Raw genomic sequence first — 13,633 nt, 5'->3', positions numbered from 1 at the left:
GTATGTGGTCCCATACTGGTAAGTTGGATTCACAAAGTCATCAAGGAACTCAGCCTCCTCCTATCTTTCTGCTTCTCGAGGACTCTCGTGGTCCAAAATTGCTGTTGGAGTGCCACTCATCACATCCACATTTCAGACAGCAGAAAAGAATCAGCAAAGAAGACCCAAGGGACTTTCTCCAACTGTCTATATCCCTTCTAAGAACTATTTTCAGAATTCTGCACAATTTCTACTTTATTTCAATGACACATTGAAATGCACGGCTTCAAGGGGGGCTGGGGAGTACAGTTCTATTGTTGGACACACTGCCACTCACAATAATATAAGAGTTTCATTTGTGTATTAATTAGGATTAAGTTCACATTAATGTAGGTGGTCTAGGGTTGGTTTGGAGGCTCCATGATCACCAGGTCTCAGACTCCTTTTACCTTATGGTTCTACCATCCCATCATGGGACTTCCACTTCATGATCATTAATGGCTGCTCCTGCCCAGTTGTCACATGTACAATCCAAATAGCTGGAAGAAAGAGAGTCAGGAGATATTAATTATACTTCCTAATGGTTTCATGTGTCACTATGCTTGAACATATTAACTAGATTTTAATCACATAGCTGCTCCTAGCTGCAAGGGATGCCAAGAAATAAATTCAAGGTGACCATGCAGCCAGCTAACATTTGGGAATTCTACTTCTGGAAAAAGGGAAAATGCACATTGTAGCTAAATATCAGTTTCTACCACCATTGTTTTTTGAGCCAGGGTCTCTCTCTGTTGCACAGGCTGGAGTGCAATGGCACAATCATGGCTCACTGCAGCTTTGACCTCCCAGGCTCAAGTGATCTACCCATCTCAGCCTCCCAAGTTACTGGGGCTACAGGTGCATGCCACCATACTTGGCTACTTTTTAATTTTTGGTAGAGTTGGGGTGTTTCCATGCTGCCTAGGCTGGTCTTGAACTCTTGGTCTCAAGCAATCCTTCTGCCTCAGCCTCCCAAATTATTGGAGTTATAGGCGTGAGCCACCACAACTGGTCTCTACCATCATTTTTAAGGAAGAGAGACAGAAAGGATATTAGGTAAGTAATTAGTAATACTTATTATTATTATAACCTCCCTAATCCACTAGGACATCCATTAAATGCTGAGACTTGCCTTGACCAAGCTCTGTCAGTAGCCCTGATCTCTTGGATCTAATTGAATTGGATGAGACTTTGCCAGCTCTCTTGGTTTTAAAATGTGGTATCATCCTAGAACTGGCCAATCATTCTGTCCTAACTATCCCCCATCATTCCCTAGCCCTGTCTAAGAGCTCCCAGCATATTTTATACTCCAGGCTCAGCTAGTTCCAACAAATAAACAACGGACTGCTGGCTACTTAAAAAAAAAAAAAAAAAAAAAAAAAATCACTCATGTCTGATCACAAGGTAGGTTTAGTATTACGGAAATGCCTCTTTAAATTCATCATTTGATGAATTTGCATTTGTAAACAGAAGTGTATAGATGAACAAAATAATCAATGAATGAAGTGAAGCTTTGGTTTCAATCTAACCACTGAGTATATTATATTTGTCCTCTGCATGATAACTTAAGAAGCAAATCACCAATTTTAACCAATGAAAATCTCAAGTTCATCCTACCATATTGAAATAAAAGAGTAATCGATAAACATTTTCAAATAGGCATTCCATAAGTAATCATTGTTTTGTCAAATTCAGGGAAACTTTAGAAGTTATAGACATGTCTGTTGGTCCTGCCTGAGGTCAATAGTTCTTAGCACATGAGACTTGGGAAAGGTTATAATACTACCATAATGGCATCTAATTTCACAGCATCCTGAATAAATGTGCTGGTGAGAACGCTGACCTCACAATAAGAAAATCTAGGTTTATATTCCAGCTTTGGAACTTTTTAAACTTTGTAACTCTATGCCAGTTACTCCACTCAACGACTTTAGATTCTTCTTCTCTCTACTGAAGATGACATCGTTGGATTGTTTGAAGATTAAATGACCATATATGAAGAAGAAGCTAATATAATACAATATTTGGCCCATAGAAAACAGTCGGTAAATGTTCTCTGAATCTGAATTTATTTAGAGAAAAATTTCTGTGCTATACTAATTAAATACAACATCCATCATCCTTTTTATGAACTTTAAAAAACCTCATCGTGTATTTCTCATTTTAGAAAAACAAACTAAAAATGTCAAAGCTTTGTAACTAGTATAGTATTTAGTACCATAAGCTAGTCAGTTATTTTTCATTAAAATATTTAAAAGCTTATATTGGAGATTATATCCATAAAGTCCATTTAGTTTTACAACTTAATTATATGTAGTAAAACTTTACTACCACATTTAACAGGTATTAACCTAATTCTTTTTAAACAAAAGCAATATTTGACTGGAAGTGAAACCTAAGTTGAGAAAACAAAAAGGAACTCCCTTAAAATATTTCCTTAGTATTTATTTTTCAAGAAAGGTCAACTCAGCTAATGCATCAGTTTGCTTAATGTCTTATTTGTGTTATCTCAATATTTTTAGTAAAACAAATTTGTTACTATGGTGTCCAATTTTAGCATTACCAAGAAATAGGCCAATATCAGGAAGGCAAAACCAACTGTGAGTTTTGCAATAGCAAATTTTAGTAAATTGAATTTATACATTGGCTAAAATAATTTTTAAACTCAAGCAATAGCTGGGAAAAAATGAGTATTTTAGATAGATGAATCTCTTACTATATTCTAGACGATGTGTCACTTTCTTTCAGAATAAAACCAAAAAAGAAAAGAATCTATCCAAGTGCTGAAAATACATTACTTTTAATCTTAATATACTTCAGAGTGAAATCTTACCAGAATTTCTACCTTATTTAATGTGTTCCTGTATGAAATAAAATATTCTTTAAAGTTCTCAATAAAAATTCATAAGATACCATTAGATCCTTAAAATATGTTTCATGGAGAATATTTACAACTCATAGCTTTGGAAGGTGCCAGCATACATATGCATGAGCAATAATACAGACTTCTTGGATGATTATCTGAAATTCAATTTGACTCTACAACTACTTATTGACTAGTGTATAATCAGAGATAACAAGTTTATGTAATGAATGAGATCCACACTTCACAAGACACCATCAGCATCACCAACTATCATTTGTGGAGCTTACTACAGATATGTAGCCATGTGGCAGTTTCTACAGATACAAAGTCATATAAAATACAGTCTCTGCCTCAAGACGTTTGTTATTATTATTCCCAATGCTGATAATGCCAGTATATTACACTTGCATAGTGCTTTTGAATGTATGAAATATACTTCTATCCATTATTTTATTTAACACTCTTAATATCTTTGGAAGGTAGCTGTACAACAGGTAAAACCATTTCCATTTTACAGATGAAGCCTCAGCAATTAGGCATCCTGCCCAGGTCAGAAAGCTAAACTGACGGCAGAAGTAGGATTAGAACTATATTCTTGTCTAAGAACTTTTATCCCCCTCTAATAAACTTCTTCAAGACCTTTATTTAGGAAATCCAGACATATTGAAAGGATTAAAATACCAATAACATATGTAGATGTAAAAGCCAAATGACCAATGTAAGATGCATTAAGAAAGCTGTGTGGGGAGAGAACTCTGGTTCTGGACCCTCTCTGCTGAACCAGTTGTAAAGGATAATTAAGAGGCAGAAAAGCAGGGAAGAACCAGGGAGGTATTGCAGGCAGGGTAAGCTTGATCCAAAATGTGCACTCAAATTGCCCTCCTTTCCAGAGCACAATAAGCTGAGGCTAATACATATTTTCTTCAGCCTTAACCTATAATGCCTAGCACAGGACCCCTGAGGATTGCAGGCTATGAAGCAGCACCCCTGACCTCTTCCCATAGCAGGCCCTCAATAAATGTTTGGTGAACAGAGAATCAGAATAAATGAATAAACCAAAAGAACCACTTCCATATCAGTCAAGGATCTGGAAATCTGTTGCATTTCTGAATGAGTCTGTTCATCATTTACTCATTCATTCATTCATTCATTCATTCATCAATTCATTCATTCATGCATGCAAGCATTCCTTTATACCAGTGGTTCTCAACTAGGGATGATTTTTCCCCAAGGGAATATCTGGACACTCTTTTTAGTTGTCACAGCTGAGGACTACTACTGGCCTCTAGTGAGAAGAGGCCAAGGATGCTGCTAAACATTCTGCAATGCTGATGAATGCACAGGATAACTCCCTAAAACAAAGAGTTATCCAGTCCAAAATTTCAATAATGATGAGGTTGAGAAACTTTGCTTTACAGTAAGTTCTAGTAAACGTTTTTCTTCTTCTTTTTTTTTTTTTTTACTTTTATTTGGTTTTTTTTGGTCTGTCTGTCTTTCTTTCTTTCTCTCTCTCTTTCTTTCTTTCTCTCTTTCTTTCTTTCTTTCTTTCTTTCTTTCTTTGAGAGACAGGGTCCCACTCTGTCATCCAGGCTGTTGTGCAACAGAGTAGTCATAGCTCACTGTAACTGCAAACTCCTGGGCTTAAGCAATTCTCCTGCCTCAGCCTCCCAAGTAACTAGGACTACAAGCACTTACCCACTATGACTAGCTAACTTTTTAATTTTTTGTAGAGATGAGGTCTCACTGTGCTGGCTGGTCTTGAACTCCTGGGCTCAAATGATCCTCCAGCCTCAGCCTCCCAAAGTACTAGGATTACAGGAATAAGCCACTGTAGCCGGTCAAGTTCTAGTAAATATTTTGGTTTAGTGGTGGGAACAGATGCTTCAAATGGTGAAATAGATTATTTATTATAAACAATAATTAATAATAATTATAAACCATGACAAGTACCATGAAGGACAAAATAGAGCACTGTTGGGAGATTTTAGATGGCTTATTGCTTCTGAGCAGGAAAGGATAGCTGGTCATGTCCAGAGGACAGCATTTTGGAAAATCTCAGGCAAACTAACTAGAAATCCCAACACACCAAATACCCAAAATGAATGGGTTGTCTTTCTGGCAAAAAAAAAAAAACAAAAAAAACCCCAAAAAACAAAAAACAAAACAAAACAAAAAAACAGCGCCTAAGGCAATGGCTCTACCATTTTTCTTCTGAAATGTGGCATCACTCCCAACAGCACAATCAACATTTTATATATATATATATAATATATATATATAAATATATATATAACATTTTATATATATATAAAATAGTGTTTTATATATATATATATATAATATATATATATTTTATATATATAATATATATATATTTTATATATATATATAAAAATAGTGTTTAAGGCTCAATGGATTCCCATTTTTATAAAAATGCAAAGCCAATTTTTTTTTAAATAGGGAGCTATAGGGTTTAAAACGAGGTCTGGTATCTGTCTAGTCTTCCTCTCTTGGGAGGATCAGCCCTTCCCCACTCCTTGTGATTCCAAGAGAGTGCTAATCATGGGAACTCACAGCTCTTCTACTGGAGTGCCCACATGCACAAGCCGTACCAATCGATCTCTCTGTCTGGGCACTCAAAAGGAAGGTCAATGAAGCAGATTCATTCAGCATAGCATCCTAGAGAACTTGACTATGTATTCCTGCTGCCATGATCTCTAGGGCTACTGCGACACTTCTGTTCTATAGATCTTGTTATTTATCTGTCCTTGGCTTCTGTAAGGAACCCTGACATTTTCCTGATAACACATGTTCTCTTTCTTGAGTTGGCCCAAGTAATCATCTTTGCTTGCAACCAAAGAACTTCACCTGAGAGAGTTTGGTACTTTGTTTTAGGAATGGACAGTGGCTCAGTGAGGGAAGTAGAAAGAACCAGAGCTTTCTTTTTTCCAATTCCTTACCCATCCTTCCAACAGCACCCATCACTCCTTCCCTAAAAGCCTTCACTGGCTATTTCAATGTAGGGTCACCTCTTGACAGATATTGTCACTTGAAATGACAATTACTTATTTAACATGCATTGTCTTTTACTGTTAGTGTTTTTTCCTAGACTGTAATGACTGTGAAGACAGGACCACACATGGTATTTTTTCTTATCTTTCACACTGACAAGTAAATACCCCATTAACAACTGTTGAGTGAATAGCTGTGGAAGCTAGCCTCCGCAATGCTCCCAATGATTCTCACCCCTTAGTTTTCATGCCCTTATAGTTCTCTCCCACAGAGAATAGCCCTGACCTATATACCTAATTAGATATTATAGAAATAAATGTTTGTGACTTCTAAGGCTATATCCATAAAAGTCATTTCAGCTCCTGCCTTCATCTCTTTTGGATCACTCTATTGAGAGAAACCAGTCACCACATCATGAGGACACTCTAGTGGCCTTATGAAGAGGTCCACTTGGTGAGGAATTAAATCTCTTGCCGACAGACAGACAGTGCTGACTTGCCAGTGTTTGCCATCTTAGAATTGAATCCTCTGACCCCAGTCAAGCCTTCAGATAACTGTAATCTGGCCAATATCTCTATTCTAACAACATGAGTGACAAACTCTGAGTCAGAACCCTCCAGTTAAGCCACTTCCAAATTACTGACCAACAGAAACTGTACGATAATAAATATTTGTTACTGTTTTAAGACACGAAGTTTTTGGGTAATTTGTTATATAATAGATAACTACTACAATAATTAATTCTATCCTGAGAGAAACACAAACCTTATGTTTATTTGAACTGTAAGAATGAAAGAAAGATGGGCCAGGTGTGGTGGCTCACGCCTACAATCCCAGCACTTTTGGAGGCTGAGGTGGGAGGATCACTTGAGGTCAGGAGTTCAAGACCAGCATAGCCAACATGGTGAAACCCTGTCTCTACTAAAATGCAAAAATTAGCCGGGCATGGTGGCACATGCCTGTAATCCTAGCTACTTGGGAGTCTGAGGTGGGAGAATCACTTGAGCCCAGGAAGTGGAAGTTGCAGTGAGCTGAGATTGTGCCACTGCACTCCAGCCTGGGTGATAGAGCAAGACCCCGTCCCAAAGAAAAATAACGAAAGAAAGAGGGACCAATTTATTTGTTTCCTTGAAGAAACAATTTCTATAAACAACACTACTCTAATATATGAAGACTCAATTTCATTTAGAGGCTAAAGGCAAAAACAAAAACAACTCAGATTTTGTGCCTATTATAACTTTTTTCAGTTTTTTTAAAGGATAATTGATAACTAAAATTGTACATATATGACATACAACTTGATAATTTAATATTTACATACATTGTGAAATAATCACTACAATCAAGCTAATCAACATATCCCTTATCTTCTTTGTGTGTGTGTGTGTGTGTGTCTGTGTCTGTGTGTGGTGAGAACATGTAAGATCTATTCACCCTCTCAGCAAATTTCAGGTATACAATACAGTATTAACTATAGTCACACTGTTGTCCTTTAGATTTCCAGAACTTATTCATCTTACAAAACTGAAACATTGTACCCTTTGGCCAGCATCTCTTCATTTTCTCCTTTTTCCCCCCTCCCCTGGCAATGACTCAGCAAACTGTCCTCCATGTTCATCAAAGTTGTTGCAAATGGCAGGATTTCCTTCTTTTTTAAGGCTAAATAATATTCCACCAGTTATAATCCTTAATATGTCAAATACTTAACAATAATTATAGTGCCTTTCCAGGTACTTGGCCAAAAGAGAACCGGGTAGATTTCTTGTAGAGAAAAGTCTTCTACTGAAACAAGATGGAGAAAAAGCTTGAGTATGGTCACCTGATTTTCTGAATCCCAAATTAGAAAATATGATTGCTGTTTATGGAGACAATGGACTACAATATTTGAAACCAAAATAGTTCTAGAAAATCCAAGATATGTGGTCTCAGTACCTAAGACTGAACTGGGTGCTTAAATCATGCTAAAGACTAAACTTATTAACAACGACTACTAGATTTAGTCACAATGTTTTGATTTATTTAGAAGAAGGAAAACAGCTTTTAAAAGACTCTGTGCCATCTTGAGAAGGTAATTGTAATTTTAAAATAATTCTGACTAGGAAATGGCTTATTAAGAAATGGAAAAATATTGTGTGACTCATATGTATTTGAAAAATCAAAGTAAGTATCTCTTCTCAAAGTTATGATCTTAATAAACCAAGAAGACCTAGATGATAAGTCTAAATGACTTAATTTTTTGACAGATAATAGAAGTATAAATTTGATTCTATCTGGCAAATTCACCACATATTAATCCTTAGGTAGAGGTATTATAGGTTTTTAGCCATATATATCTGTTACCATAAAAACTTACCTTATAAAGACCTTGGCTGCCTTCTAACAACATAACTGAGTTTATGCATCTAAACAAGATGACTGCTAAGTTGAGCTTATCAACTTATTCTTAAGGCATTGTCATTACACAAAATACTTTTAGAATTCCTCATTTGCTATTCCTACCACTGAGGAGATAATACTTTCATGGTTAGGAAAAGACAAGTAATTTACTGATTAGAAATAGTGACTCTGGATTTAGATTTTCTGGGTTAAACTCTGGTTTCACCATTTACTTACAAAAGTTATTAGGTGCATACAGAGGCAGGTCCAAGGCAGAAAAAACATATAAACAATAAAAGAGACACGTAAGTGATACAGTGAGTAATCTTAGGCAAATCACTTAATGTCTCTGCCTTAATTTTCTCAACTAAAAAACAGAAATAAATAAAAGAATCCATCTCTTAAAGTTATAGTAAGATATAAATGAAATAGTACATGTAAAATTCTTAGACACCCCAGCACACAACAAGTGCTCAATAAATGTTAGGTGGTGAAGTTAGTTAGTTAATTAATTAGTTAATTAGTGATGAGACTTTCACCCCCCAAAAAATGTCCTCCTAAAAGTGTGTGCAGCAGTGTCATAATTATAAAACATATTTATTTTCACAAGGACCCCAAGAAATTAATACTTTAGCAAAGTGATAGTAAGTGCATAATTAATGCTGCTGTTGAATGAATCTATTTGCATTCTTTGACTTTTAGGATGCTTCTTCATAAACAAAGATCAACTAAGCAGACAAACCCTGTTGCTAAGAAAAACTAGAAAAGCTGGATAATATGCACAGGCATGCACACATGCATGTACACACACACACACACACACACACACAATGTTTGAAGGCTTTGGATAGCTATGAAGACAGTTAGGACTTGAGGGTCCAATATCCCCAACCAAAGAGACATTCATTGAGATGAATCTAACTTCTACCTTTCTTTTTCCATCAAGGCATTTGCTGAGTGATACACAGCTTGCTCAGATAAACTAAGGAACCCAGCACACAGCAGGAGGAAAGAGGCAGAGAAGCTGAGTGGAGATTTTGACAGTCTGCTAGGACTGGGGAAAAGAAATTGAGGTTCCTAGCCACCAAGTTATTCAGGATGTAAGGGACTAAGATCACAAATTAAAAAGAAACATAGAAAAAGAAAGGCTGAGACTGATAGTTTGATCCATTTAAGAACCCTTAAGGCATTTGCTGACTCATAAGTTGACTGGACTGAGGCAGAAGGACTGAGCAGAAAACAGCATAGAGGAGCCTGGACATCTAAATAGAGCAATTGAATAGTTTTAGTATGCTAGGGAGGTAAGAATGAGTTCAAGTGTACTGAGGAGAAGGGCATCTGATAAATTCCTCAGATTTTCAGATTGAACTCCTGAGGGATTATTTTCTAAGAATAAGAGTGAGGAGAAATTGACTAAGTCTTGTGAGGGTTGAAACCAAGCCTAGAACCAGCTTAATCCCTCAATGGATTAATGCAAGCTACTCCTACTCTTAATGCCTGCCAGAAATAGAATCTTCCCTGGAGGAATTTTCATTGAAGATATTCAGTATTTGATCAAAAGTTATCAGGTGGATCAAGAGACAGGGAGAAAAAACATAAACAATAAAACAGACCTATGAGTGATACAGAATCAGTATTATTGCATATGGACTTTAAAATGACTGGGGTTAGTGTATTACTGAAGAAGAGGTCAAGATGGAGAATTTTAGCAGAGAACTGGAATCTATAAAAAATGACAAAATGGAAATTCTAGAAGTGAAAATACAGTAACTGAAATTTAAACTCATCAGATGTCTTCAAAAGAAAATTGGACAAAGATGAAGAAGAGTTAAATGAGAAGATAGGTTAGTAGAACATAAATGGAATGAAGAACAGAAAGGAAAAAGGATAGAATATATAGAAAAGCTTATGAGACACTTGGAATAGAGTGTAAGTTTTAACATATGTGTAACTGAATCCTAGAAGATGAGGAGAAAGAGAATGAGGTAGAAGAAAAATGTGAAGAAACAAGCTAAGGAGTTTTCAGAATTGACACGGCATAAAACCACAGATTCAGAAAACGCTGTGAACCCCAAGCAGGTTAAATACAAACAAACAAAAAAACTCAGGCAGGTTAAAGACGAACAAAACAAACAAATAAAACCTTAAGCATATTATATTAAAACTGCTAAAAACCTAAGACAAAAAGAAAATCTCAAAAGCAGCCAGGAAAAAAACACAGACACACACAGACACACATTATTTCAAAGAAGACAAAACATTGAAAACTGACTCCTCAATGGAAACAAAATGAGGCTGAGGTTAGTGAAGTAGGAAGAGGCTATTCTGTAGGGCCTTATATATCATGTGTATTAGTCTGTTCTCATGCTGCTAATAAAGACATACCTGAGACTGGGTAATTTATAGAAGAAAGAGATTTAATGGACTCACAGTTCAGCATGGCTGGAGAGGTCTCACAATCATGGCAGAAGGCAAAGGAGAAGCAAAGACATATCTTACATGGTGGCAGGCAAGAGAGGTTATATAAGGGAATTCCTCTTTATAAAACCATCAGATCTCATGAGACTTATTCACTATCATGAGAATAGCATGGGAAAGACCCACCCCCATGATTCAATTACCTCCCATGGGGTCCCTCCCATAACACATGGGAATTGTGGGAGCCACAATTCAAGATGAGATTTGGATGGGGACACAGCCACACCATATCATTCCACCCTTGGCCCCTCCCAAATCTCATGTCCTCATATTTCAAAACTGATCATGCCTTCCCAACAGTCTCCCAAAGTCTTAATTCATTTCAGCATTAACTCAAAAGTCTATAGTTCAAAATCTCATCTGAGACAAGGCAAGTCCCTTACATCCATGAACCTGTAAAATAAAAAACAAGTTAGTTACTTCCTAGATACAATGGGGGCATAAGCATTGGGTAAATACATCCATTCCAAATGGGAGAAATTGGCCAAAACAAAGGGGTTCCAGGCTCCAGGCAAGTCTGAAGTCCAGTGGAGCAGTCACATCTTAAAACTCCAAAATATTCTCCTTTGACTCCATGTCTCACATCCAGATCACACTGATACAAGAAGTGGGTTCCCATGGTCTTGGGTAGCTCCACCCCTGTGGATTTTCAGGGTACAGCCCCCTTCCTGGCTACTTTTATGGGCTGGTGTTGAGTGTCTGTGGCTTTTCCAGGTGCATGGTGCAAGCTGTTGGTGGATCTACCATTCTGAGGTCTGGAAGACAGCGGCCCTCTTTTGACAGCTCCACTAGGCAGTGCCCCAGTGGGGACTTCTGGGTGGTGGCTCCAACCCCACATTTCCCTTCTGCACCGCTCTAGCATAGGTTCTTCATGAGGGCTCCACCCCCGCAGCACACCTCTGCTTGGACATCCAGGCATTTCCATACATCATCTGAAATCTAGGCACAGGTTCCCAAATCTCAATTCTTGACTTCTGTGCATCTGCAGGCCCAACACCACATGGAAGCCGCCAAGGCTTGAGGCTTGCACTCTCTGAAGCAACCACCTGAATTGTATGTTGGCCCCTTTTAGCCACAGCTGGAATGCAAGGCACCAAGTTTCAAGACTGCACAAAGCAGCAAGGTCCTGGTCCTGACCCACAAAACCATTTTTGCTTTCTAGGACTCCTAGCTTATAATGGGAGGGGCTGCCATGTCCTATGACATGCCCTAGAGACATTTTCCCCATTGTCTTGGCGATTAACATTTGGCTCCTCATTGCTTATGCAAATTTCTGCAGCAGGCTTGAATTTCTCCTCAGAAAATGGGTTTTTCTTTTCAAGACTAGGTAATTTATAAAAGAAAGAGATGTAATGGACTCAGCATAGCTAAGGAGGCCTCACAATCATGGTGGAAGCAAAGGAGAAGCAAAGTCACGCCTTACATGGCAGCAGTCAAGACAGCTTGTGTAGGTGAAGTCCCCTTTATAATACCATCAGATCTCTTAAGACTTATTCACTATTACGAGAACAGCATGGGAAAGACCCACCCCCATGATTCAATTACCTCCCACAGGGTGGGAGCTACAATTCAAGATGAGATTTGGGTGGGGACAGAGCCAAATCGTATCACAAATGTTAAGGATGTTATCATTATTGGGGCAACAAATGGAAAGATACTGGAGTATGTAGAGCAGATTTGTGAAATTTTTGCTTCTTTGTTTGCTTGCTTGCTTGCTTTTTAAGGTAGGTATGAAGCTGCTAGGGGCTATCACACAGGAAAGTCTGCCAGGAATGGAACTCAGCAAATAGAAAATCAAAGCTGATAGATGGAAGTGAAACCAACTCCTGAATACTTATTTGAGGAAAACAGGAGGAGGAGCCAGTCTGAGAGTAAAAGGAGCTAGGAGTAGGATAAGGGAAGGGGATAAATTTAATTTGGGGATATGATGACATGAGGGACATATGCAACAAGATCAGTGCTAGGTCATTGGAATTGAATATACAAACCGGGAAGTTAGGTGAGGGATTCAAACTGGAGGATGAAAGTGTGTGTTCAACATTTGCTTGCTGGTGTTCAACATTTGCTTGCTGGTGGTCAGAATCTCAGCAGTGGATGAACAAACCAGAATGAAGATTATTCAGAGGGCCAAAGAGGTCAGTGAAGGAAAGGTGCCCACAAAAGCAATTCAGGATGAATTATTAGAGAAATGGAAGGAGAACCACGAGAGAAAGGAAAGAGGATAACATTTAAAGAAAAGAGTTCACAGACTTCAGAAGTAGTTTGCCTCTCCTGAATATTTGGTTTGTGTTCCTTTCTTCACATTGGTTGCTAGAAAGCTCAGAAATTTGGCATACATCTAGCAACTGCACAGAACTTTATAACCATTATGTTCAACAACCTTATCCTTAGTTTATTTTTCCTATCTTTATTTCCCCCCAACCCTATTCCATATTTGTTTACTTTTTATTGCATTTCTTTGTATTACCTTAAATCCTGAGGTGGAAGGAAAATAAGTAAACAAACAAACACATTGCAACTAGTGTAAGATTCCAAACTCCAGACATGCCACAGTGTCCATCATTCCCAATTGACTTTTGCACACCTGCCTCTCTCATTTACCTTACCTGCCTCAACTTTGTACTCATCTGAGACTGAGACGCCTAGGCCAAGCAATCACTAGGATCCTTTTATGCTCTAAATTTGATGAATCTATATTCCTTCAATACTAAAATCTCATGAGGTACACTACCAAATATAATATCAAGTAGTTAGAATAGCAGTTATTTCTATTAAGTACCACTTTGAAAAAAAAATGGTAACAGTGAACATCTATGGTGTGCACAGCACTTGAGAAGAAGTAGGTTGGGCTTAAAAAGCAACATGACGGCATTTACTCCGGAT

At 37.6% G+C, this 13,633-nt stretch overlaps 1 protein-coding gene across 1 annotated transcript in view; it reads left to right on the top strand.

Moving 5' to 3' along the window:
• The window catches only part of NRBF2 (nuclear receptor binding factor 2), a 1,206,382-nt gene that overhangs the window by 1,016,542 nt on the left and 176,207 nt on the right, over positions 1-13,633 (top strand). The gene's annotated exons all lie outside the window — the stretch shown is intronic.

This window comes from Macaca thibetana, chromosome 9 (assembly GCF_024542745.1).
Source record: "Macaca thibetana thibetana isolate TM-01 chromosome 9, ASM2454274v1, whole genome shotgun sequence".
In the NCBI taxonomy this organism is placed as follows: Eukaryota; Metazoa; Chordata; class Mammalia; order Primates; family Cercopithecidae; genus Macaca; species Macaca thibetana.
This window is presented reverse-complemented; position numbering and strand designations above follow the sequence as displayed.